The following is a 26,714-nucleotide window of genomic DNA, read 5'->3' as shown; positions in this document are numbered from 1 at the left end:
ATTTGAAACCAGTATTAATGCTAATTATATGTTTCTTTGCTAAAGAAGAATTTAACCATACCACAGGAAACTCTCAGATTAAAGAGAGCCTCAGATTTAGTAGAAAATACAATAAAAGATTTTGTTTTGTTCTCTTAATTTCATAAGAAACTATGTCTGGATTCAAAGTGTTTTTGAATCAAAATTCCATACAACAAAACCTAATGCAGAAGATTTTCTAATTCAAATTGTGTGGCTAATTTTTATAGTATTGTATAACAGAACACTTTCATATCCATTAAACCATTTGATATCAATCCAATTGAGACTGCCTATGGTGCTCTGATACAAAGAGCTCTCGTATTAAAATGTTCATATTTAAATTAAACCTTCCCCTCATAAGTTTATGTAAAATCCTTTTGTTAAGTGACATTCCAAAACGTTCACTTCCTAAATTCCTTCAAATCCTTGATTATTTTTGAATTCAGTCGAAACCTATGATGTGTGTATTAGGAATACAGTCAAGAAAGGCTTAAAATAGAAAATATCCATTAATATTTTTTCAAATCACAAAAAAAAAGTTGATATCTCTCCTCATGTAAATTGATGTAAAAAGAAATCCTTCAACAATTTAGGACTGAGATCCAAGAAACAGTCAAAGAGAACAAAAAATACTTGTGAATCACACACACAAAAAACAAAGGAAGTGGGGGTATAAATAAGAAGCTATTAGAAGATAAAACAAAACAGAAAGACTCTGGTGAGCCATTCCTATGAAGAATAATTACAGGAAACAATAAACATAGAGCAAAGACATGAACAGAGGTGGTGGTGGTGGTGGGAATGAACTTATGAGAAAGAACAATATACAGTGTTTAAAAAAAGATGGAAAACAATTTAGTCTCTCCATATGGTAGTGTCCAAGGTCATCAAAATAGAATTAAATGGTTTCTGAAAGTAAATTGCAGAAATAACCAAATTAAAAATAAATACAGTAAAATGGAACAGTCACATGTCACTAACATTGCTTTGACAGTTAAAACATTTCAATTTTATATTTATCATAACTAAAAACTACAAAACAACAAATGGTTGTAATAAAGAAGAGAAAAAAAAAACAAATAAGTTTGTTTTTGTGTTTTGAATTTTAAAAGTTACCAAAAAAAAGAAAAGAAAAGAAAAAAACTGGAATCTCCTATAGAGGTAATTTTGATTTTAATCCTTGTTTATTATCATTATTATGAAGGCGGTGAGGTGGCAGAATCGTTAGCACACCAGGCAAAATGGTTAACGGCATTTCATCCATCTGTATCTTGCAGGTTCAAATTCTGTCAAGGCTGATTTTGCCTTTTATCCTATCAGGGTCAATAAAATAAGTACCAGTTGATCACTAGGGTCAATTGAATTGATTTACCCCCTCCCCTGAACTTGCTGGCCTTATGCCAAAATTTTAAACCATTGTTATTATTATTATTATTATTATTATTATTATGTGATTTCTTAATTCAGAGCAAAACAGCTTTTTGAAAGAAAAAAAAATATTTACTATGGCTTCTATTTCTGACAGAAAAGACAATAAGACAAATCAAGAACAGGGAACTATAGGATTCTGTCATGATATAAGTTCTGTTTGTAAAATCACCCACCCATCCACTACATTAGAAATAAGAATGAGTAAAGAAAGATTCTAGTAAAAAAAACCTTAGGATAGCTCAACTGTCAGAGAAGCCATACTGTTTCTCATTGGCTGAGCAACAACCAATCAAATATGACAATGTTTTCATAACAGTTATACAAAACTTTTCAATGACTGGATTAAATAATAATTGTACATAAACACAGAGATTCAATAGCAACAGCAACTAGATTAAAAATACTGCAATTAATCTATTTATATTTCATAATTCTACATTGCAGTTTTGAGAGGAAGCAATTAATAGCAGTGACTTCAACAATAAAAAAATCGTTAATAAAATATTTGATGCACACTGATACCTTCTAATGTGTAACAAAAACTACAGCTGATCAACAGAAGGTGTTAATATAATTTCATCTTTAAAACATTGATAATAAGGTTGTCTACCTATTAATTTCTTTCCAAGCATCAAAAATAGTGCAGTGTATATCTGCTTTGTTCAAGGTTATCTAGTGTACTTTAATATGACCCCATGTATTTTAAACATTTTTTTTTTTTTATTTAGCCCCCAGATAACAATAAGGTTTCAAAATTACAGAAACAACAACATTAGATACTTCTAACAATGTCTGTGATGACAATGGTGCCAAGCCCCTGGCTTTCTCTTGAACAATAATATTGGCATGGAGAGAGGAAGATTTGCATGCACTGGTAATTGCAGGTCTTTCTAAAAACCTTTACTCCAATCAGTGCCTTGGTGAAAAACTTCCCAGTCTGGTCAGACATACAAAAAGAGGGTGAGGCCTTGGAGTTCCAACTTTAGACATCAGTTTGGTCAGCAAGTCTTCAGAGACAATTCTCAGTTTGATACCGGAAGTGAGCAGAATGAGAAAATCTAAACATTATCAAAACAATACACACATGCGCACACACACACTATAAGCAAGCTACATCACAAGTAGGAGGATAACTCATACAAGAGAATTCCTGGACAATGGAATGAGAATAATTTACCAGGTGGATTTAATAAAGAGTGTAGTTTGAAACTCTCAGAATGTTACCAAACATGACGGACACTCGAAGTGGAGTGGCTGAACTGTTTTGACTACAACAACCAAGATAAGGACACTGGTTTGAATATATCACTGTTTTATTTTGATATTTCCTTGTCTCGGAAAAATCAAACAAAACAATTGTCTAATAGAGTCAATCATACAGACTTTTAAAGTAATATCAATAACAAAGTCATTTTAAGAAATAATTACCAAATCAAAATCTGACAAGGCTTTTTAATTACTGTTCTCCTAATAAAAAAAAAAACACACACACACACACACACAGGATTGATATCTTTAGTAAAATACTTCCTTCTCAAGAAAGCTATCAAGCATTCCAAATAATATTTGCCGACTAATCAAGAAGAGATTTAGATAATAAATGACTGGGAAATGTCTACAGTTACTCTAATAGGGGATCACAACTTGTAAATACCTTTTACCCTTAATCAAATGCTTTCCAAAATCTCCCAACAATAACTTTTAGATTTTGAACCTTGTAAAGTGCAACTGTAAACACACCACAATGCAATATAAGCAAGACACTGCTGAGTGAAGTATACTTCACTCATCACAATATAAAGATATATATAAAGTAAGTAATATAACACAGATCTGTAAAGTACCACACCTCACTCAATACAAAGATATATATGTAAAGGGGCTACAAAATTTTAAAATACTGAAATCTTAGTTTTATCATCATCTTACCACTTTTATTTGACAACTGCCGAAAAGAAATATGTCAGTGAATATTTCCAATGTAAATAAGACTGGAGTGAAAGACACCTTGAAACTACAAATATTCTGTAATGGCTACAAATTAACCCTTTTAATACCAACCTGCCTGAAACTGCTTTTTGTTCATGGTAACAAATTCCATTTTAAAGTGATCAAAATTAAAACCTTCCCTCAAAATTTCATGTCAATTTATGTTCAAACAACAGCTTAATAATGACAAAGTTATTTTACAAAATTATTCAATATTTTCAAAATTAAATGCAACACAAGCAGTGTATTTAAAACAAAGATACAGTCACAAAAGGGTTAAACAACCAAAACATGACAGCAAACTTTGTATGGATGAAACAATAGTTGAACATTTGTGACCTTAAAAGATAATTCAGTCCCAGGCAAAGAGGGTTATTATTTAATATTAACTTTTGAGGGATTGTTCTTTTTTAACCAACAACTGACTTTCCAATGTGTAATGTAAATTATAAAGATTGATAGAATGGGAATGTTATCATTTGAGATAGAAAGATGTCTTTTATATTTTCCCTTAAAAGAAAAATAACAAAAATTGAAATTTAAAAATTACCCCCACCACCATCACTCCCATCAGAAAACTTCTAAATTTCCAGTTGGTTGTGAAGTCTTCGGGTATTTGTTTTAAACAGAGTGTGTAGATGGAAATAGAATCCTCAAAAATTAGAAGTTACTCACTGAGTAAAAGACCCGGTTGTTATTTCATTCTGTTCTCACCAGGTACTCATTTTAAAAAATCTTTTTCACATAATCATTATACTATTTTCAAATGTTTATTCTTCAATTAATCCAAGAATTAAATTTAACTTAATTATTTAAATATTATTATACTAAATGTCTGCAGTGAAATTCTGTTTTTGTTTAATCCATCACAAAAGTATAACAAGATTAGAGATTTAAAGAAATAACATTAGATTTAAGATAATCTAACCTAACCAATGGTTTTCTTGAGTTGTCAAAATTATGGAACCACACCCATGTTAAAAAATACACAAAGCTTTAGAATAACCCAACATTTTATGAAAGACAACCGAGATTTAAAAAAAAAAAAGAAAAAAAGTGACATTTCAGTTGCTTAAACAACAGCCATGCATTCTCAATTTAATTAAAAGGTTTCTTTAAACTGAAGTTTAGAGAAGTGAACTCCACCACCACCACCACCACCAGTCACTGAAATAGCCAGCAACAGTTTAATCAAGAATATAACCAATTAATTTTCATCAAAAGATAACTAAAAACATTTTATCAAGTTCACTTCTTGAAAATATAATTTTTAATTAAAATACAAAATTATATATTCATAGAAATAGCTTAAACTTTGAGAATGGCAATTAAGCATTGCAAAAGGATAAATTTCTAACACAATGATGATTTTTAATATAAGCACAAGCCCTTGACACATGCATGTGGCCTCAATTCTGGCATGGGGCCTTGACTCTGGCACAGGGCCTCGACACCGGCACAGGGCCTCGACACCGGCACAGGGCCTCAAATATTGAGGGCTAAAGAGAAACAGTCAATTACAAGAACTCCAATATCTGACAGGTACTTGATTCCTTAAAAAGGATGGAAAAGGAAGTTGACGCTGACAGGTTTTGAACTCAGAATATAAAGAAGTGTAACTAAACATCACAAGCCACTTCATCCTTCACCCTTCCACTTCTGCCATCTGCTGCTAAATATGAGATTTTCTACCTTTTTTAACTGATAACTTTCCAAAACAAGGAAGTAAACTAAATAAAAAAAATAATAAGTTTGTTTACAAATGTGACATAAAACCAAAATAAAGCCCCCCCACACACACACACATACATAAACAGGTAGTAATTTGGGTGGGGTGAGTGATGTGGAATAAATATACTTAAAAAGATAGACAAACCTGAGAGAAGCCAGTGTTGTGTTCAAACTGTGTCTTTGTAGCCTTGGGACATGTAGATTACCAACCATGAAAACAACAGAAATGTGGCAAGTGAAGGATGGGAAGAAACCTTCACAGCACAACACCCATTCCCCAACCCACCGAGATTACATTTTACATATATATATATATATATGTATAAATATATATATATAAATATAAATATATATATACATATATACACACACACACACTTCCACAACTGACACACAAGAGCAAAGGAGGAAAGCTTATCAGGAGGAGAAGGCAGAGAGAGAGAGAGAGAGAGAGAGAGAGAGAGATGTTGTACTGCTAGGTTAGAAGCAGCACCTACAGCAGAAAGAAGTGAGAGATGGGCAAGTGAAGTAGAAACAGCAAAGAGGAAAACAGAACAGTACAGCAAACACACACACACACACACACACACTTTCTCTCTCTCTCTCTCTCACACACATACATATCCACAAATGTTTGTGTGAGTACAAAAGGAAAGTTGGGGTGGGATTAAAAAAAAAAAAAAGGGAGAAAAAAAGAAGACAAAAAAGAGGAGCTGATAAAGTGGGGGTATTTTGGGTTCCCTTCTCTCAAGCTAAATGCAGGAAACCAAATGAATAATTTGGCTGATGGAAAGCTAATTACATCCTCCTGTAGTTGTTAGAAACAAGCATCTGGCATTATCTTTGGGATACAGGAGGAGTAAAAACTGTCATTTTATTTCCTTTGCTGTAATATTGCAGCTTGTTGTTGTTGCTGTTTGACAGTTGACAGATCTTTCAATAGCATTGTCACAACTTCTACATAGGTGGACACAAAAGTTTCTATTTTCTAAAATTATTAAGGTCATCTTTGCCTTTCATCCTTTTAAAAGAGCTCCATAAATAAAGTATCAGTCATGCCTATCCCAACAAAATTGCTGGCCTTGTACTTTGATTTAGGGGTAATTGCATGCACAACAGAAGAGCTAAACAGCTTAGACCAACAGACAAGAAAGTTATTGACTAGATATAAGGTATTTCATCCAAAGAGTAACACAGACAGACTGTATGTACCAAGAAAAAGAGGAGAGGGAGGAGGACTGATGGGGTGCAAAGACAGCATTGAAGCAGTGGAAAACAATATACCATGGTACCTAAAAAATGTCCTCAGACCTACTATTGCTGGAAGTAAGAAAGTCAGGTCTGAACAAAATTGAAGATTACAAAGATGAAAAAATAGTAGAAAGTATTTGAAGGTGGAGGCTACTGAAAATAGGTGGATAGAAGAAAGAATGCATGGACAGTTCCACAGAGATGTTGTAGATAGGACTGACAAAGAAAATAAAGGTTTAGCAGGCTGATCGCTGAAAAAAGGTGGTAGCCAAGAACAGTAATTAAAGATCTTGAGAAGTATATTGAACAAACAGGGATTACAATACAGGTAGAGCACTTGCAGAAAACAGCATAGCTTGAACAGTTCAAATACTCCAAAAGGTGCTTGAAAAATAAGGGGTGAACAGCTGAGCAAAGAACAACTACAATGATAATAATCCTTTCTACTATAGGCACAAAGCCTGAAATTTTGGGGGACGGGATTAGTCGATTACATTGACCCCAGTGCGCAACTGGTACTTATTCCATCAACTCCCGAAAGATGAAAGGTAAAGCTGACCTCAGCAGAATAATGGTTTCTGATTTATCTTCAAGGTCAGCAATTTTAAGGGGAGGGATTAGTCAATGCCATCAATTCCCAGTACTTGACTGATACTTCATGTTACTAACCCCAAAAGGGTGAATGGCAAAGTTAACCATGAAAGATTTGAAACCAGAACTGCAAAGAGTTACAAAAAATACCACATGCTATTCTGTTCAACACTAGCAATTCTGCAAGCTTGCTGCCCTAAATAATAATGATGATGATGATGGTGGTGGTGGTTCATAAAATTTGTACAAAGCTAACAATTTTGTAGGAAGGCTGTAGTCAATTGAATAAATTCAGTATGTAGTTTATCAAATGAATCTGACTCAACCCAACTCTAGACATTTGAAACACCAAGTTGACTGGCACAATTTGATCTCAAAATGGTTTAAAAAAGAAAAAAGAAAAAAGCTAAATAAAGAAGTGCAAAGCACTGTTTCTGCCATTCCGTCAGCCTTTTGCCATTTATAAAACTGAAGACTCGAAGGCCTGAAAGATTATCATTCCTGATAAAAGCAGATGGTACAGAAGAAAGAGCGAACAGCAAATCTTAAATGGTGGAGCTATTAATAAAAGTGCGATACACAGCAGGTTACACAAACAAAGCCATATAAGCATTTTCCTCCCAGAAGGAAATTTCAAAAATGTGATAAATAAATGAATAAAAAGATGGACTAAATGCAAAAATTAACTTTAAAAAATTTAAAAATTATGCAAAATGTGTCGTTAAACATTTTTTGTTTTTCAATTTGGTTTTTAGAAAAAAAGCACAGTTTATGATTATTCTTTAACGTTTGAATTTGGGATCCCTAAAGGATAAAACGGTTGCTGCACAAAACCTCCTTACATTCAAGGATAGGAGTGGCTGGCTGGCTGGTTGGATAGGAAGAAAGAAAGACTGACAGGAAGACTCCCCACAGAATGTTTTCCTGCAGTTATTCCAACTTGCATCAATTTCACCAGTCTGAGAGGAATATGGACTCCAAAGGTCATGGGCATTGCCCCTCCTCTTCTGACTAATTTACAGGAAGAAAAAAAGGGAAGACAGAAAGAAAGAATGAAAGGTATTGCCAATGAGTGAGTGGTTTTCAGTTAAGTGTTATGAAATATCACAAGAACATACTTCAGATGATGATGATCCAGTTAGAACGAGATTCAAAAACCATCATCTACATGGCATTAGTGCCATATCAGCTTTATCAGGAATATATTCCAAACAGCTCAAGACTTTCTCATGAGGAATCTAACAATGTTCAGAAAAGTCACTTCCAGCAAATTGTAGATAATCCAGGTGTAGATAATCCAGGTGGTCATTGACTTAAGTTCCATTGGAACAATTCTGAACAATTCTTCAGCAGTTTCAAAAAAGGGGGGAAAAACATTGGGCAATGTAATCCTAGATACACAATGCCGGGTAAAAATAAAGAGATGGTCATGGATGGAATGTCTGACTACATGCCTACTCAATTAAGACTGAGCTGGGTTAAACAACAATAATAACAGCAACAACAACACAACAATAAAAGACACAGGGAGATGAGAGAAATAATTTTAGTAAAGCAAGACAGACGTAAAACCAGCAAAGACAAATATAGAATCAATAGATTTTAATGAGATTAGTGAAGGCCAAGTGTATTAATGGTGGTACTATGGGGTGAAAGGAGATGAAGTTGCTTTTGAAAATGTTGACAGGATTCTGGGGAAATAAACAGTTATGAAGAACATTGTTGACAAGGAAGAAGCTAATAACCAATGACTTTTGAGTGATGTAGCAACTGATGATGATGCAATTACATAGATCAAGCCATAGTAATTTACACATGTGCTGCACATCAGGGGGTACTCAACATTTAAGCAGCGAAACATGAAGTTACAACCATATATTATCAATATATATATAACCAGAAATAATATATGTCAATGAGGGGCAGAATGCTAACCAACGAGCCCAATCTGTTAAAAATAGGAACTACCTCTTCCTTAAATTGCACCCTACTTTCTTAAAAGATGGAAGATCACACCGAGGATGGATAGCCATGAGTGGAATGCTTTCGATCAAAAGTCACAACTTCATATATACCAGAAGAAATATCCTCAGGCAATGATTTATTAAAAAAAAAAGTCCAGTGTTCTGCTCCAATCTTGTGGCATAAAGTGAGCCCTTTACAGTTAACAGACATTCCCAGATTCACTGATGCTATTTTCAAAATAGTAGGAGTCTTGCTGAGTTTGGCTCATACATAACACCTTTAGTGGAGTCTCAAATCTGAGAATCACTTCCTGTCTCACTTCTACCAATCTTAGAGACTCCAAAAATGGTCAAGCCTGATGCTCTTCCACCTCTGACAAGGTCATAAATATAAACAATAAAATGCATGCACACACAATAATTTTACATGTATATAAACTCATGACTGACCTATAAATAGATGGTTCATGTGTACATGTACATGCATGTATAAACACACACACACACACACACACACACACACACACACACACACACACACACACACACACACACATACACACACACACACACAGCAAACTTACATGCATATAAAAGAAGGTATTAGTACAGATTTCTCACTAAAGTGGACCCTGCAATCATGTCTTGTTTGTTGTCGCTTTTCCTTTTACATGGACAAACTTCATATTTTTGTGGTAAAATGACACTAATATAGTTGACACACAGGAATGGTAATTACTGTTTATGTAAAACTGTCATCAAGTAACATTTAAAATAATAATTATGCTGACAATGATATTAGTGAAGATAATGGTGATGGCGTTAAACACCCATATTTTTCTTGCTTGAATAGTTTTAGTTTTCAGGCGTCTAACCAAGCACATCTGCCACGATATCACCTGCACCATCACAAAAGTGCAACAAATATGGGTAGCAGGGCATGTATAATTGGGGGTGGAAATTTTACAGCAAAGCAACTCCTTATCAACACAAGTGCGTGTGTGTGTGTGTGTGTGTGAGGGAGAGTGGGGAGGTGTTTTCATAATGATCACCTGTTCTTCCATTTCATGTTTGATCAACAATACAGAAATCTTCCTGACAGATTACCCATTCAAAGGAACACCAGAAAACATTCTGCTGTGAAACACACCTACACCTCTATCTTCCTGTGTGTGTGTGTGTGTGTGTGTGTGTGTGTGTGTGACCTAATGATTTGACCTAATGATATATATATTTGACCTAATGATAAATGAAAATGGAAATTTAATGAAACCTTGCAAATTTGATTTAGGCTGTCAATGTTTAGATTTAGCCTCTTTGACTAAAATCTATGAAAAAATTACCATCCACATCTGTTGTTAACTGTCAGTGCTTCCCAAAATTGCCCAACACTTCTACTGCTATGCCTATGAACCTTTTCCTCTTCCTGGCTTTTACATTGTCACTTCTGTGTCTTTCTGTGTTCTATTCTGTGTACTACGTATGTATTTCTCATTTTTATTATTGTCTTTCTTTACTTATTGTTGCTTCTATCCCCTCTTTTAATCTTTACCAATCAGCTGTAGTGCACCTGACCACTGCAAACAATAAGCTCATTACTATTATAATTATTACTATTATTATTATTTTAAAGATTTCAACAACCAAAGTTTAACTCCACTTAAAAATTTCTTTTTAAGCCTTTTGTTATACAGACAAACTCTTCCAAGGAAATACTTAATTTATGACAGTTGACTTTCTTCCAGAAAATCTGAAACTGAGGTAAGTAGACTTAAATGCTTTACCCAGATGGATACAACTCACAAATTAATGCCTTAAGAAATAGTATTTACAAACAGAGTTATCATTGTTTTTTTATGTTCACATGGAATTCTGTGAGGCAGGTTTTCTATGATCGGTTGCCCTTCTTGTCACCAATCTTCACCTATTTCCAAGCAAAGGTAATATTTTCCTGTGGCTTAACATGTTTTCACAGAAGATTGAAGATGGACAGCGCTGCTTTGTATAACAATGGTGCTCTTTTACAACTATTATGTGATGTAGAGAGCGAGAGAGCGAGAGAGAGAGAGAGAGAGAGAGAGAGAGAGAGAGAGAGAGAGAGAGAGAGAGAGAGAGAGAGAGAGAGAGAGAGAGAGAGACACACACACACACACACACACACACAATGGGTTTTTTTCAGATTCCATCTTACAAATCTACTCACAAGGCTTTCATTAATAGAAAACACTTGCCCAAGGTGCCACACAGTGGGACTGAACCTGAAACCATGTGATTGGGAAGTGAACTTCTTAAGCACATAGCCAGAAACTAAGAACTCATTGAATTTCCAATTTATACAAGTTTCTGAGTACTTAGTAGTCTGTTACAACAAAACCTACACATTACTCATACGTCTACAATATTGATTGCAATATCCATACCATATATTTAGTGTTTGTATTATTATTAAATATACTGCAGTTAATATTTGCATTAACGACAACTGAAAATATTGAACTCGAATATCCACTTTAAGTATAAACCTACTTATTTATACAATCTTTTGTAATCCAACCACTTCTATTACAATTGTGTCCGTCTATAGACACAGTGATCCTTTTAAAGCAGTGATTGGGTGCAGTTTTCTGTTGGAAACTATTTAATGAGTATTTTCTCATTAATGTAATATTTATTTATTTATTTATCCAAGGAATTAAAGGATCATTTTTATAAATCATTTCTATTTTATTTGTGTATATAATCCTCAGAGAATCATCATTTATATACATAGTATCATCTCTCCTGTATATTCCGGTCTAAGTACCTACCCTTTTTGGAACTTACAATTTATTGAATGAGTGCATGTGTACATGCATGCATGACTGTCTACATGTGCATGCATGCATGTATGTATGCATACATTTCAGATGAATTACAAACTTGCCAGCAGACATGGCTGCCCACGAACATATCGTGCAATATAATATCTAAGATAGGATTACTCACAAACATGTACGTGGTGCACTATATCTTAGATACCATGGAGATATGATACCATTGGAAAACAGCTCAGATAATTATTTTCTCATTTTATAAACTGATTTTAGTGGTTTATATATAGTTTTTTGTTCTTTTTTATAGTTTAATTACACTAATTATCCTAAATGACTTTTAAAGACCATGTTGCAAGTGCAGATGTATGTGGCTGTATGATTAAGTAATTCACTTCCCAACAACATGGTTTTGGGGTTCAGTCCCACTGCACAGCACCTTGGACAAGCATCTTCTACTAAAGCCACAGGTCAATCAAAGCCTTGAGTGGATTTGGTATCTACCAAACAGTCAATTTAAATAAAGATTACAATTTCCTGGACTTATTACTTTATCTTTAATGTGCATAAACTGTGACAGCTACGCCAACCCATGCCAGCCTGGAAAGCAGACAGGAGGAGGAGGTCTACGTAACATTTTCATTGTGATTAGTTTTACCTATCAGTTGTCTTAATCCTGTATAAGTAGATATTGATGGTCCCAGATTACATTGGAACTCAGTATCTTTAATTAAGGACAGTAATTTACTTATTCACTAAACCAATGGACATTAAAATGTTTTAGTTCAGAATTAGTTTGAAACACTGTAAATACATTTAGGAATATAGCAACACCCAAACTTACAAGATAATGTAAATACAGAAATATGATGTTTATAACAACTTACCCCACTTTATTTAGACATGTAAAATGTTTCAGGTTATAAATCATTCTATGATATTTCAACTCAGTCTTGTTTTTATTGAAATAACTTTTTTTTCCTCACTTCACTAAGATATAAATGTTACTACCAGCTGTACTAGAAAACAACTATTTTAACAACTGAATGAAGAAATAACTTCAATGATGAAACTGGCTCAATTAGAAAAGGAAGAAGACCATCTTAAACAGAGATTCATTAACATAAGCTTCAAGCTATGAAACATTCCACCTAACAATTCTACAGACAGATGGAACAGTTAGAAAAATTGACTCTAGTTCAGTGAGAATCTTGTGTTTGAAAGTTATTTTATGCCAAACATGCATATAACTGGCTATCATGGTACCATAGATCTTCGGGATATCAATGCCAGTTTGTCTTAGCAATCAAGCAATACTGCTTTAAAGAGTTATTTTAGAATCCTTAATTCAGTTGCCATGGTAATATTTGAAATATTTTTAATGGTTATTCAAAGATATGATATCAATTGCTACATCTGAAGAGAGAGAGAGAGAGAGAGAGAGAGTTCAAACTGAACTAATTAAGCTGACTTGCTCATTATAGAATTCTAAGGTACAGCTTTATAAATGCAAGCCAACACCGGTGCCTCTTAAAAGAGCATTCAATAACGTAGAGAATGGCTTTAAATGCTAACCAAACATATAGAAAGAACAAGCTAAAAGTTTGTATCCCAAATCAATAAATGCTTAGCCCATTGTTGGGTTGATTTCTATAGTTGAAGATGTAAACTACTGAGAGAAACGAGTAGCTTTCACTGTTGGTGAGTGAATTTATCCATTCTCACATGCACACAGGCTACCTATTTCTGATGACTCAACAACAAAAGTCAATACTCCTTTGTAGCCACCAACATGTGTGTGTGCGTGCATGCAGGAGTGTGCCTGTGTGCATGCATGCCTGTGGGCGAGCGCGGGGGAAATGTATGTTCACTTGTATTTATCAATATCTATTTACAGGATTAACACTAAACAGAAATGAAAAACTAAACCAGGAAAGTTATCGATGTTATAAGTGGGAGCTGTTCTCTCTCTCTCTCTCTCTCTCTCTCTCATATATATATATATATATACACACATCTCTTTTCCACACCCATGTAATGCAATTCAAATCATTTTCTTATTACGAACAAGGAAATCAACTTTACTGGAAACAGTTAAAAATTAATCAATGCGAAGCATATTCGTCTTTTGTTTTTATAATTACTTGGCAACAGTATTTTCAAATCTCACTTATAACATTCCTTACTAATTACAGTAATTATTAAACTAACATCAGTTTGTAGACATTCTGTTATGGCTTTTTTGTGTTTTCATTTCAATCATTACTTACTGAAAGTGTGTGTGCACATGCGTGCTCATTTAATGTCTGTTATGCCACACCATCCAGGCTCAGACTGGGAGTTATTCTCCTGCAGAAAGGTAGGAGACGAGAACTTTTTTTCAGTAGGCCAAGAGAATCAGGTGTGTGTAACGACTTCCAAATGGAAGACCCTGCAAAACTATTAAAATAGTCCCCTCCCCCATTAGTTCTAAATAGGATGAGTTCATTGTTTCAACACAAAAGATATCAAATTTGATAGGATGTGCTGCTAATAGAAAAAAAAAAAAACTAACATTTCACAGGTAAAATAAAAATAATAAAGTTTCCTCATAAAAAATAGAGGTAGACCAAGTAACACATGGATGTTGTATTTTAACAACAAAGGCTGGTGAGGAGTGGCATATTTGAGCAATACCAGAATAAAAAAAAAAAACTACCTTTATTCAGTTTGCCTCTGGAAATTCAAGTATTTTTATTATTTATTTTCCCTTTTTGGTTAATTCAGAGTCCAATATTTGATTCTTAAAATATCAGTCATGATATCTTATATAATTAGATAAAAGCACAGTATTAAAAGACCAAATTTGTCTGTTTAATGTCTGTTTATCCAAGCCAGCAAAGGTTGGGATAGAGAATTATTTAAAGCAAGATTTTGTGGCCGGAAGCTCTTCTTGTGGTGAAGCCTAACTTATTTTTCATTTAAGGGATTGTTTACTCTATAAATCGTCAAAAACACAGAGCAGTCAGTAATAAATATCAACATCAGCACCACTGGAGCAGTCCACAAGCATGGAATATAAGCATTAACACAGATTTACACACACACACACACACACATACACACAGCAGGTTTCCTGCAGTTTCTATATACCAAATTCCAGTGAATGGTACTGATTGACTTAACCAAGGTACTACATTCAAAGTTTAAATCCCATTGAGGTCATTTGTGCCCTTCACCCTTTCAAGATCAATAAAGTACAATCTAAGATGGCAGATTATCAGAACTGTAAGAACACCAGACTAGAAGCCTTGTGGTATTTGTTGAGGCCTTTTGTGTTTCTTAGTTCTCAATTCTACCATGACTTACTTAGATGACAGACTTAACCCATATCACCCAGTTTTATATCACCACCACCACCACCACCACCACCACCACCACCACCACCACCACTTAGCACCACTTGGGTGCCTTAAGCAGTGTCTACCCTATTGCAAGCATCTAAGCCAGGTTTTGAGGATATCTTCCTTCCCTCCCTCTGCCCCACTATTGTTGGAAGACCTGAAACATGTCAAAACACTGCCTTCGCTCTTGACTAAATGTATGAAAAAATAAAAATGTTGTTATGAGACAAAAGTTCTCAATCCTACAGGCATGGCTGAACTGAGATCTATTTTAATTCTTGATATATTATTTAATTTTAAAATGTCAAACTGAAATAAGAAACCAAAAATAAGAATATATAAATAAGAAACTTCATTCCAAATCTATTTTATCGATTAGGCTGGTGGTATTGTGGGTGTTGTCGAGGTCTGTGTTTAGCTATAGAACATATGTTACTCTTCTAAGTTAGTATTAAATATTCCCATGAACTGCAATCAAACAGAAGGGACTATAAAACGTTTGCAGTAGGCCTGGCAACAATGGCTAAACAGTTATTTATCCTCCTACCACTGCACTAATAGAATGAAGCCAGCAATGTGTTATTTCTGGCTGGATATATCAATTTTATACTTAACAGCTGTCTGAAGAAACTAATAATAATAATAATAATAATAATAATAATAATAATAAACAATGACACAGAATATATTTCAAAATAGGGCAGACTCCACTGCATAACAAATTTCTCAACACCTCTTTGTTTCAATGGTTTTTTTTTGGGTTTTTTTCTTTTTAAGCAGTCAGATTCCTGCAAAGATGATGCCAACCAACATTAAGTGAAACCAATGTGGAGATAAGAATGATAAACTCTTCAGATCAGAAGTAGAAATCCCCCTGCCCCACTAGTGAGTGAAATTTCACTCTACTCAAATTTAAAATTGTCCATTAACAAGGTCACAAAAATCCATACAAAAAAAAAAAAGAAAACTAGTTTAAGCCTTTAAAACAGCAATATTTCATATAAGCTGCACATCTGTGAATTTGTAAAATTGAAGATTCATTATTTTTCTCACCACAGATACAACCCCACAAATGTTTAATCACAACTCACCCCTAGTCTTAAAAATATTCCCCTCCTGGTGTAAACAGTAATAGGACAACTGTAGCATTAGAAACATCATTATCACATTGCTACTAAATCTCCAAGAGGGCCTCAACAAACTGTTATGAGCTCATCCATTATTTCTAAGTGAATCCTATTAAAAATATCTGCCATCAGCAATTTACTCCAGTTTGAAAAGAACACTTCTGTGCCTTCCTGTCATAAAACTGCCATTCAGACTGCACTGATGATGTACTGGTTTTCAAGGTAAACATTGCAAAAGACTTGACAGTTAAACTTGAGATTACTGGATAATCCTTCACCCCTTGAACCAAATAACTATGGACTCAATAGTTTGCTTAGTTCCAAGCAAAAGAGCAACATGAAAAAAATAGCAGTTTAAAAGGAATGCTAAAACATTATCATAGAAGAGGTAAATATTTAATTAAAAGTAATTACATAAGAAAACAGCCTTTGTATTTATTATATTTATTTGTTTAATTTTAAGGATGTTAAAATAATAAATATTACCAATGTCGCCAACCAAGCATGGCACAGATTTATACAAGACATCAGATTATTAGAAAGAATAAGTTTTAATGAGGAAAGCATTGACATCTAACAATATTAGTTTGAGTGCGTCACTGGGAAACATTTCAACATGTGTGGGTAACAATCTTGCTCCCCAACCATGTGGGCTCAGATTCAGTTCCACTGTGGAGCACCTTGGGCAAATGTCTTCTACTATAGCTGTGGGCCAGCCAAAGTCTAGTGAGTGAATTTGGTAGACATACACCAATAGAAGCTTGTTGTGCATGGGGGGGGGGGGGTAGCCTTGTCTTGATATCATGTGACAGTTATAAACAATCATCACCACCATACAAGTGATATTGTTCATTCATTTCCAATCTACGGTGAAAAACATGTCTAGCCATGGGGAAATATTACCTTGTTTGGAAACAAGGGAGGATTGGCAACAGGAAAAGGTACCCAGCTGGAAAAAATCTGCCTCATACAATTCTGTCTGACCCATACAAGAATGGGAAACATTTAATAATCATAATAATAATGGACAGATTAATTGCCCAGACTTTAGAAAAGAAACAGGATTCAGTGGATGGAGAATAACAGAAATACAATGAATATCATATAGTTTTACTTTTGGTTAATGTGGGAATGAACTCGCTTAACAAAATCTCAAAATTAATATCTTAAAAACCAGACTAATCTGATAAGTGATGATAATAAGTGAAAAAAGAAAACAAAAATTCTAATAAGAACATTCATTTTTATATCAAACACAATTTGTTTGCTTTTCTTTTTTCACTTTCTGTTATTAAAAATGATAAACACAAAAACCAACTATAATGCGTGAAAGTTTCATCATATTACCATCTAGATATTGCTTTGAAGTTAATCTTTCATGTCCATCATTGTAAGACTTCAAAGTATGTAGAGAAAAGAGGCAAAGAGGAAGGAGAAGAAGAAAAGAGAAACTAAATGAATCAGGGAGAAGGAGAAAGATTGGGGAGAAGAATGAAAATATGTCATTAATCTTTCTGACATAAATGAAGGCATTTTAACAGGACAATCCATTATATTATAGCTCAAGTTGAGTAACTTGTCTAGAAAGCAACTCAACCATTTAGTATTTTAATTGCTATAGTACCAGAACAGCATGGGTTTAGGAATGTATACACATAGGCAGTTATATGTGTGTGTGTGTGTGTGTGTGTGTGTGTGTGTGTGTGTGTGTGTGTGTGTGTGTGTGTGTGTGTGTGTGTGTCTGTGTGTAGATAGATATAGAGATTAATAGATAGATATAGAGATAGATAGATAGATAGACAGATAGTTATTAATAACACCTGGAAGAAGGTGCATCTTTTCCACTCACCAAAGTGAAAGGATCTTTAACCAGAAGGAATTGATGTCATCAAATGGTATCCAACAATCATTGGGTTTTTCAACCCTAAACCATAACAACCTCCCAATGATGGGTCAGCAGAGCTGGTGAAGTCTTGTCTTTCATCTCCCCCTGGCTTCCAGCTTAACTCCTCTTGCTCCACAATCGGCAAGAGGCTCTTTCTGCTGCCTCTCCCATCCTATGCACAGCCACCAATCGCTCTCTTCCTCTCATATTAGATATAGTCTTACAGTGAAATTAAAGCTTCACGGGGTGGGGGTCTATATGGATCATGAAAAGAGGTCAGTTGAGTTGTCATCCTAAATAAGCCCAAACTGAGCCCTAATATCACAATGAAACTAAATTCCTATGTGGAGGGGGGGGGGGGGGGGGGCGGATTCATGTAATACTTAACTGATAATCAGCAATGTTGTGCCAAGTTAAATCTAGTTATTCCAATTCTGGTTATATGGGACCACAACTCTGAAAATCCCACAAACCTTCCTCACCCGACAGAACAGTTTAATATTTCAAATATCAAAAAATTTAAAGCGACCTTAAAAACTCCACATTCTTGTTGTTGTTATTGTTTCAAAACCAACTGGAATAAAAATCCCTTATTTCAAAAATAGGCTTAAGGGTTAATGACAGTGGAGCATCCAGTTACGAAACAATATCTCAAGAATATGTCTTTATCCAAAGTACACCAGATATTAAACAACACTCTCTCTCCCCCTCTTTCTCTTTCTCTGTATTTTGATTGACATTGGGTAACAGTGATGTTTGTTTACGTGCCATAGCTCAGTAGTTTAATATTTATAGACCACTGAATTAAAGTACTTTACATGAAATAAAGGTTGGCACAAGGTGAGGTGATCCAGCCAGGAATACTACCTCAAGACGTTTCATTTAATGCTGTCAGTATGTGAAAATATTGAATATCATGGTAGTGGAACAACTTAAGTGGAGTCCTGCTTTATGACTAGTTCCAGCTTACAAAACATGAAAACAAAGAAACGAAAACAAGTTAGAATGATCAACTTATAAACAGAGTACAAAGAGTATATAATTTCTGTTGAGAAATTGAGTTGGAGAAAGACATATCTAGTTCACAGCAAATGATCCAGAAGAACTAAGCACAAACGTTGATGACATCATATCAATAGGCTAAACATTGATTAATGTATGTAATGTGCCACTTCCCACTGGTTTTTAACACGAACACTTCTCCTCAGTAAATGTCCTAGATGATGTATTCACAAACGTAAATATATTACCTCAGATCTATGACAGGTGCTAAGAGTAGCTTGATATACAATAATAGAATTAGTTCTATCTGAAGATGGCCTTTGTAACAAAATTCAAAATACTCAATTTTATCCATCCAGATATCAAGTACACAAAAGTCAAACAGGAAACAAAGCCAACAACAAAAACAGATTTTCTTGACATACAAGTTAAAAAACTAATTCTTTCTATAAAGACTTCACAAAAATCACCATAATAGTATTTAAAAAAAAAAAAAACTCATCCTCCCTTTTTTTTTTTATTCTCACATTTAACACTTCAATGACCAATCAAAGTCAGTGCACTCAGTCAGCCTTTCACAATAACAACAATAAATATGTATGTAAATTCAATAAAAGGTATAAATATTGTATCCTTAAGAAATGGCAATAGAAAGTAAAACCTTCGCACAATACATATATAAACATATATAAAGCACTGATAGAAAAACGATCTGATTGTACCTAAGAAGTCTAGAAAATTCAATGACATATTTGCATAAAGCAGTTTACAGAAAAAGTGCACACATGATAAGTAACAAATATAACAACTACATCGTGATGGTACCTGTGCCCAGCGTCGCCTTTCTGGCACATGTAAAGACATTCAAGCGAGATCGTTGCCAGTGCCGCTGGGCTGGCTCCTGTGCAGGTTGCACGTAAAATACACCATTTTGAGCGTGGCTGTTGCCAGTACCGCCTGACTGGCCTTCGTGCCAGTGGCACGTAAAAGCACCCACTACACTCTCAGTGGTTGGCATTAGGAAGGGCATCCAGCTGTAGAAACTCTGCCAAATCAGATTGGAGCCTGGTGTAGCCATCTGGTTCACTAATCCTCAGTCAAATCGTCCAACCCATGCTAGCATGGAAAGCGGACGTTAAATGATGATGATGATGATGACAATGGAAGAACCATTGTTGAGATTAAAAAATGATTTTTGAAATGTAGTAAACAAAATTACAGAGTCAAAGACAAAACTTAAAGCTTTTCATAATGGGTGTATGAAAGCATACAAGAATTTTGAGTATCAATTTGGAAATATTTAATAAAGCATTAAATGCATGTCTCATGCATGCATCAAAGATGAAGACTAAAAGCTAGGGGATATGTTGACTTGTAACATACACTTTAATATTTTTGGCAAAGAAATACACATGTTATACATTTTAGTAGCCAACAAGAATCTGTTTACAAAATTTAACTTTTATATTAAAATATCAAAGTCTACAAGATTGAAACAAAGAATATATAATTTAGAAATGGAATTAAAAGAGATGGGCTTTTACTTAAACCATTTATTCTTTAAATTCTGAAAGCTAATCTCCCCAAGAGCAGTAATATAATGAAATGCTTACTGTAAAGTGATTGGCAAAAAAGAAAGATGTGGACTTCACAAGACACAGGCTTGTTTATAAGATCAGTCACTGAATAAAAGCTAATACAAAGAAGAGGAGAGTCTAGAGTCATAATAGAGAACCTCCAAGGAGTCACTGGTATGTTAAAATACACCAGGCCATAAGGTGAAGAGGCTGGTAATAAAAAGGGACATCCTGCTGTAAAATCCATGCCAAAATGTATGGCATATACAACAGGAAATGACAATCTTTCTATTGCTGTGTGATCATCTGATGACAAAGGCTATGACTAATTGGTGAGACACTCTGCTGGGATAAATCTGTACAAAGCCATGTCACCAAAGAAAGACAAACACAAAAGGACAACAATGATGACAAGATAATACCACAGTCATTTAAGCATCTACCAACTTTTCATTCTGAAATTTAATTAGTCATTAAGTGGACTTTGATGAGGTAGTCATTCTCTTTAATGATTTACTTCAACCAAGGAAAGACTAACAAGCTGAGCTACTTTGAAAATCAAACTCTCCCCACCCCAATATTAACACCTTTATTAACCTGTTAATATTAGCATCTATAATGCTCAAATTAGGGATTGACAGATGCACTTAACTATCATGATCAAGGAAGAAGTACTTACTGGATGTGAATGAGTTTACATTTTAAATGAATCTAATTAACAAAGAAAAAATACCTTAAAGCCATGTGTACCATATAAACATAGCCGTTTATTGAACTGATTTCAATAAGCAATCGACTGATTTTACATTTAATAGTAATTAGTGAGAGAGTCATTTCAAAGTCTTTATATACATCAATACATCATCAATATAGCGACTCATTAGCTATCAAAATTAATCTCATTAAGAAGGTGGAACATCACAGAATTACAACATCTACACATTAAGGGTTTTGGTTTCAATATCTATTTAAAGTTTAACTAGGAAATATCTTCAACGTGCATGAGGGTAACTTTATGTCCTGATAACTGGTTATCTTTCAGCTGATCCCCTTATCAGCAAAACTTGACATTTACAAGCCAAACAAGTAAGGGAACCAGCCTCTCTAGGGTTACTCAACCTGCTAGAAATAGCAACTAACTCTTTTTCAAATCTCATCCTCCTGTCTTAAAGCTAGAACAAACTGAATAATGTAGTGCAGGGTACACTACGTCTGAGAAAAGAAACAAAAAGGGTGGATAGTCATTGTTGGAATGCCTTTGAGCAGATGTTTACAGAACCAAACCAGATCCGGGGAGGGGGGCACAATATTTACAATACGAAAGCCTCTATGCAGTCATTCAGTTTACTAAAAATAGCAACCAAAAACGGGGTGGGTGGTTAAGGTGGGAACATTTTTCATCACAGGTATTCTTCAATCAGAACTGACCTGGAACTAAACAACAGGATATCTAAGAAAAAATACAAACCAATAAACCCATTCTAGAGTCAAAACTATAACAACAACAAACAAAGTATAAATTTAATAACAAAAAACAACCCAGCTGTATTTGTTAATTTAAGATTGTGTTAACTAGACAGAGGAGAAGCAATTCCAAATAAGTCACTTGTTATAGGATTATTCCATAAACAAACAACACTTAGAATATCAAAAGATAGACTTATAAATGAAATAGGTCTTCAAACCATTTTTTATATATTAAATATAAAAATAAAAAGAAGGAAAAGTGCTAATGTCTGAGTGTAAATAACAAGAACAAAATGAATGTTTAACACTAATTAGAAAAATGTCATAAAGAGATAAGAAATGTTGTACAAAGAAAACATTTAAATTGGCATAAAACTGACAATATTAATCAATGCCAAAAAATCAAAATATTGGCAACAAGAAACTTAAAGAACAAAAAGAAAACCCTTAAACAAACCTTTTATTAAAACCCGTTTTACCCCAGTCAATATTATAGTGCCAGCAGATTGTTGACTTAGGTTGAAAGTACACTTCCCACTTTTGTTTATATTATGGATGAGTGAAGTGCTAAGATGGTATTAAGCACTGAATTGAGACAAGAAAAAAGGAAAAACAGATCCACTGAGGGATAAGTTGAGAAACAAAGCAGCTCACCATGTTACCACACACACATGGAGATCATTACTTTCATATGAACATATATATTTATACATATTTATATAAATTTATAAAAGTCAGGTTGTACTTTGGAAAAAGATCAGTAAAATGACAATTTATCCTTCAATAACTATCACTGGATATTAAACGACACTAGATGTAGACATGGCCAAGTGGTCAAGAGGTTCACTACAGAGCCATAAGATCCTGGGCCTGTTCTCACAGTGACAGTTTGAGCAAGAGTCTTTTACCATAGTCTCAGCCTTGAGAGTGTAATTAGGACAGACATAAACTGTATTGAAGCCCATTAAGTGAACTGTTGCTGCAATTTAAAAGGTACAGTCATGTCACACACAGTGTCATTCTGATTTGGACTGAGTTAAGGAAACACTCGTCAGTGGAATACTCAACCAGATACATGTTAATTCATGGATAAGTAATTCAGTTTATCAACCAACTGAATGCTCATTATCAAAATCATTACCACTCCCACCATCACCACCAATAGGGGATAAATTAATCACAAGTCACTAGACTAATAGATACATATTCCCTGGTGTTGATGACTTTACCAAAACTTGTGAAGACTGCCATAATGTCTATGGATTGATCTAGTTTTTACACTATATATAAAGAAAAAAAAATTGAAGAAAATATTTATTTTCTCAGGAGCCAGAGCTCCAAAACACAAACACATACACAGATATTCATTAACTGCACCCACTACACTCTCTGAGTGGTTGGCGTTAGGAAGGGCATCCAGCTGTAGAAACTCTGCCAGATTAGATTGGAGCCTGGTGTAGCCATCCGGTTGCACCAGTCCTCAGTCAAACCGTCCAACCCATGCTAGCATGGAAAGCGGACGTTAAACGATGATGATGATGATGATGATGATGCTATGTCAAATCCTTCCTCCCCAAATCATCTATAATTCTCAATTCTCCCTCAGACATAGTGATCCATAAAAGTGGAGTGAGGAAGGGAGGGGACATAGCATAGGTTCCAAGAAGGAATGAGACAACTGCACCTAGAAGAGTTTGGCACAGGTGGTGAGCAACTCATTCCAAAGTACAGAGGCTGTTGTAGTATTTATAGAAGACACTCAGTTGAGGAGTTGCAGTGTGTTATTCAGTGAAGTTGTAGATAATTTCATAATGAATACAGAAAATTTGGAAATACCCATGAAGCCAATACCAAAACATGAACAACTGGTACTGGGAGCATTTCTTTTTTTACCACCAATAAATGCAAGGCAACTGTGACTTGTATGCAAATTTTTAGGCTGTCACCAACAGGAACAGACATACAAAATACCCAACATAAACACTAATAATTAATCAATTGTTTTCTAATAACTATTTTCTAATCAACACAAACAGTTCCATTAAGTTCCTATGTCAATAAATAATTTCATAATTCAAAGGAAGAGTGCAAAAGAAAATATTTTTCTACATTAAGCCAATCAGTGAAGTAATTAACAGATTTATTAAAGTACATGACAAACATAGACAACTTACACGCCTTGATACTTTACACTGAAAGGAGAAAAACAAAAACAAGAAACAACACAATAAAAATCAATGCTTCAACATTGAATATATAAACTGGCAATATGGCCATCCCCAAGTACAACAACACATATGTATATATATATATATATATATATATATATATGTATATAGACAGACAGACAGACAAGCATATATGTCTGCCTCACCACTACTGCTATTACTACTATCTTTTCATAGTAAGTAATCCAGCAGAGAAGTACAAAAATATTATTCACTGAGCACTACAATCATCGTTAATCAAATTACTGATTAATATCAAACACCTTTCACAATTCTGAAACTATTGATCAATGAGAAACTCTTGGGAATAGGAAGGTAGCTTTGTTCCACTTTCAAAAAAAGTATGGGGAAGGAAGAGGGTCAGTGGGGATTCGATGCAGTATAAATAATGTAACCAATAGCAATACTCACACAAAGGAAAATATGGAGATATTGAAATAGACATTGAAATGCTTATTGAGTGCAATTTTACTATTAGCCCTGGTAACTTATGAATGGAGTACCTGTGTGTAATAAGGCAACTGTAAAAGCCAGAGATAAATGCTGGTAGGAAGGAAACTTAGTCAGTGCTGTAGAGGAAATAAGAGAAGGGGTCAATTGATAACGTGCAATGATGACAGTCGCTTGAAAATATGTTAATTGATGAAAGGATTCTTCTGTCCATAACAGTAATATTTTTGTTTCCCTGACACATAGCTTGTAAAGGGAGGTGAGTTTAAAGTAATCAAAAAACAATAAGGGATGAGGAATGGAGGATTCCAACAAAATTAACAGATTTTCATTGAAAACATTCACTCTTTCTGCCTTCCTGCCAGCACACAATCTCCTAATTAGACAATAAACAACAGAGTTTGGGAATGTATTAAACAATGGAGCAATTCTGATTAAATTCATTACCAATATTGCTCAGATTCCATCATAATATATTTTCAAGATTATAGAATTTAATTAACACTTTTAAAGACAGCATGACAAATGAAATAAAGATCAGAGATGCTTTGCCTCACATAGACAAGGAATTGCAGGAGCTACTTAAAGGTGTTGTAAGTTCATCTCCTGATAGTGACTAAAGATATCGCAATATTGGAACCCAGTCTGTATTTTCAGCAGGCTCTGAGTGGTTGGCGTTAAGAAGGGCATCCAGCTGTAGAAACACTGCCAAATTTAGATTGGAGCCTGGTGTTGCCATCCGGTTTCACCAGTCCTCAGTCAAATCGTCCAACCCATGCTAGCATGGAAAGTGGACGTTAAACGATGATGATGATGATGATCTCAAGGTCACAAGTTTTCCATTTCTTCAAGTGGAACAATTGAAATGAAGATATTTTAAAGAGTCATACAAGATTATAAAACTTGTTAAATTATCACCTTTAGAGATAACATGACATTATAACGGAGCAACTGAAATGAATATTCAGGATATTTCAAAGACTTATACAAGCAACACTAATAAAGGCAGTCAACCACTCATTCATCTGACATTTATAAAGGCAGTGAACCCCTCAATAGACACAGTCTGATCAAATAACCACTTCACTGGCACAACTAATATGCAATAAATTTACTCTAAGATCAAAACTTTATTTATTCATATTGAAATAGAGAATTTGCATATAATTTCCAACTTCAAACTATAGCAACATTGGAAAATCACAGAACTATAATAATAATAATAATAATCCTTTCTGCTAAAGGCACAAGGCCTGAAATCTGGGGGGAGGGAACTAGTCAATTACATCGACCCCAGTGTTTCTCACTGGTATTTATTTTATCGACCCTTATAGGATGAAAGACAAAGTTGATTTTGGTGGAGTTTGAACTCAGAACGTCAAGATGGATGAAATGCCGCTAAGCATGTTTGCCCAGCATGCTAATGATTCTGCCAGTTCGCCACCTTAATAATAATAATAATAATAATAAATCTGGAAACTTTAGATTTTTATTAAGATTGGGTAGTATTGAACCCAATGCTCCGTTAACAATAGGGATAACCGCTACGAGAGTCGAACATAAAGGTTATCCCTATTGTCTTCAGAGCATACTACCCAATCTGAAAAAATACATCTGAAAACTTTAGAAATACCCTAAAATCTAGGTGTATTGCAAAAGTTGGCATTATTTGGAACTGCATGCATAATGCATAATGCATAAAGTACTGTCTGTCTGAGGTCCTTGTTGTGACTTGACAAACAGTACAAACTCCCCGTAGATACAATATCTTCAATCAACAACCTCATGACATCGTATGGTGTGCGAC

General features: G+C 34.5%; 1 protein-coding gene across 8 annotated transcripts in view; it reads right to left on the bottom strand.

The window, feature by feature from the left end:
- The window catches only part of LOC106884484 (uncharacterized), a 249,654-nt gene that overhangs the window by 168,369 nt on the left and 54,571 nt on the right, over window positions 1-26,714 (bottom strand). For 2 of the 8 annotated variants that reach the window (XM_089361259.1, XM_089361255.1), the window contains exon 1: window positions 5,318-5,409. The exons of the other annotated variants lie outside the window; for them this stretch is intronic. The gene's annotated coding sequence lies outside the window, so the exon portion shown is untranslated. Of the gene's footprint in view, window positions 1-5,317; window positions 5,410-26,714 lie in introns of those variants that run through there. 8 annotated transcript variants of the gene reach the window in all.

This window comes from Octopus bimaculoides, chromosome 12 (assembly GCF_046866305.1).
Source record: "Octopus bimaculoides isolate indiv1 chromosome 12, ASM4686630v1, whole genome shotgun sequence".
In the NCBI taxonomy this organism is placed as follows: Eukaryota; Metazoa; Mollusca; class Cephalopoda; order Octopoda; family Octopodidae; genus Octopus; species Octopus bimaculoides.
This window is presented reverse-complemented; position numbering and strand designations above follow the sequence as displayed.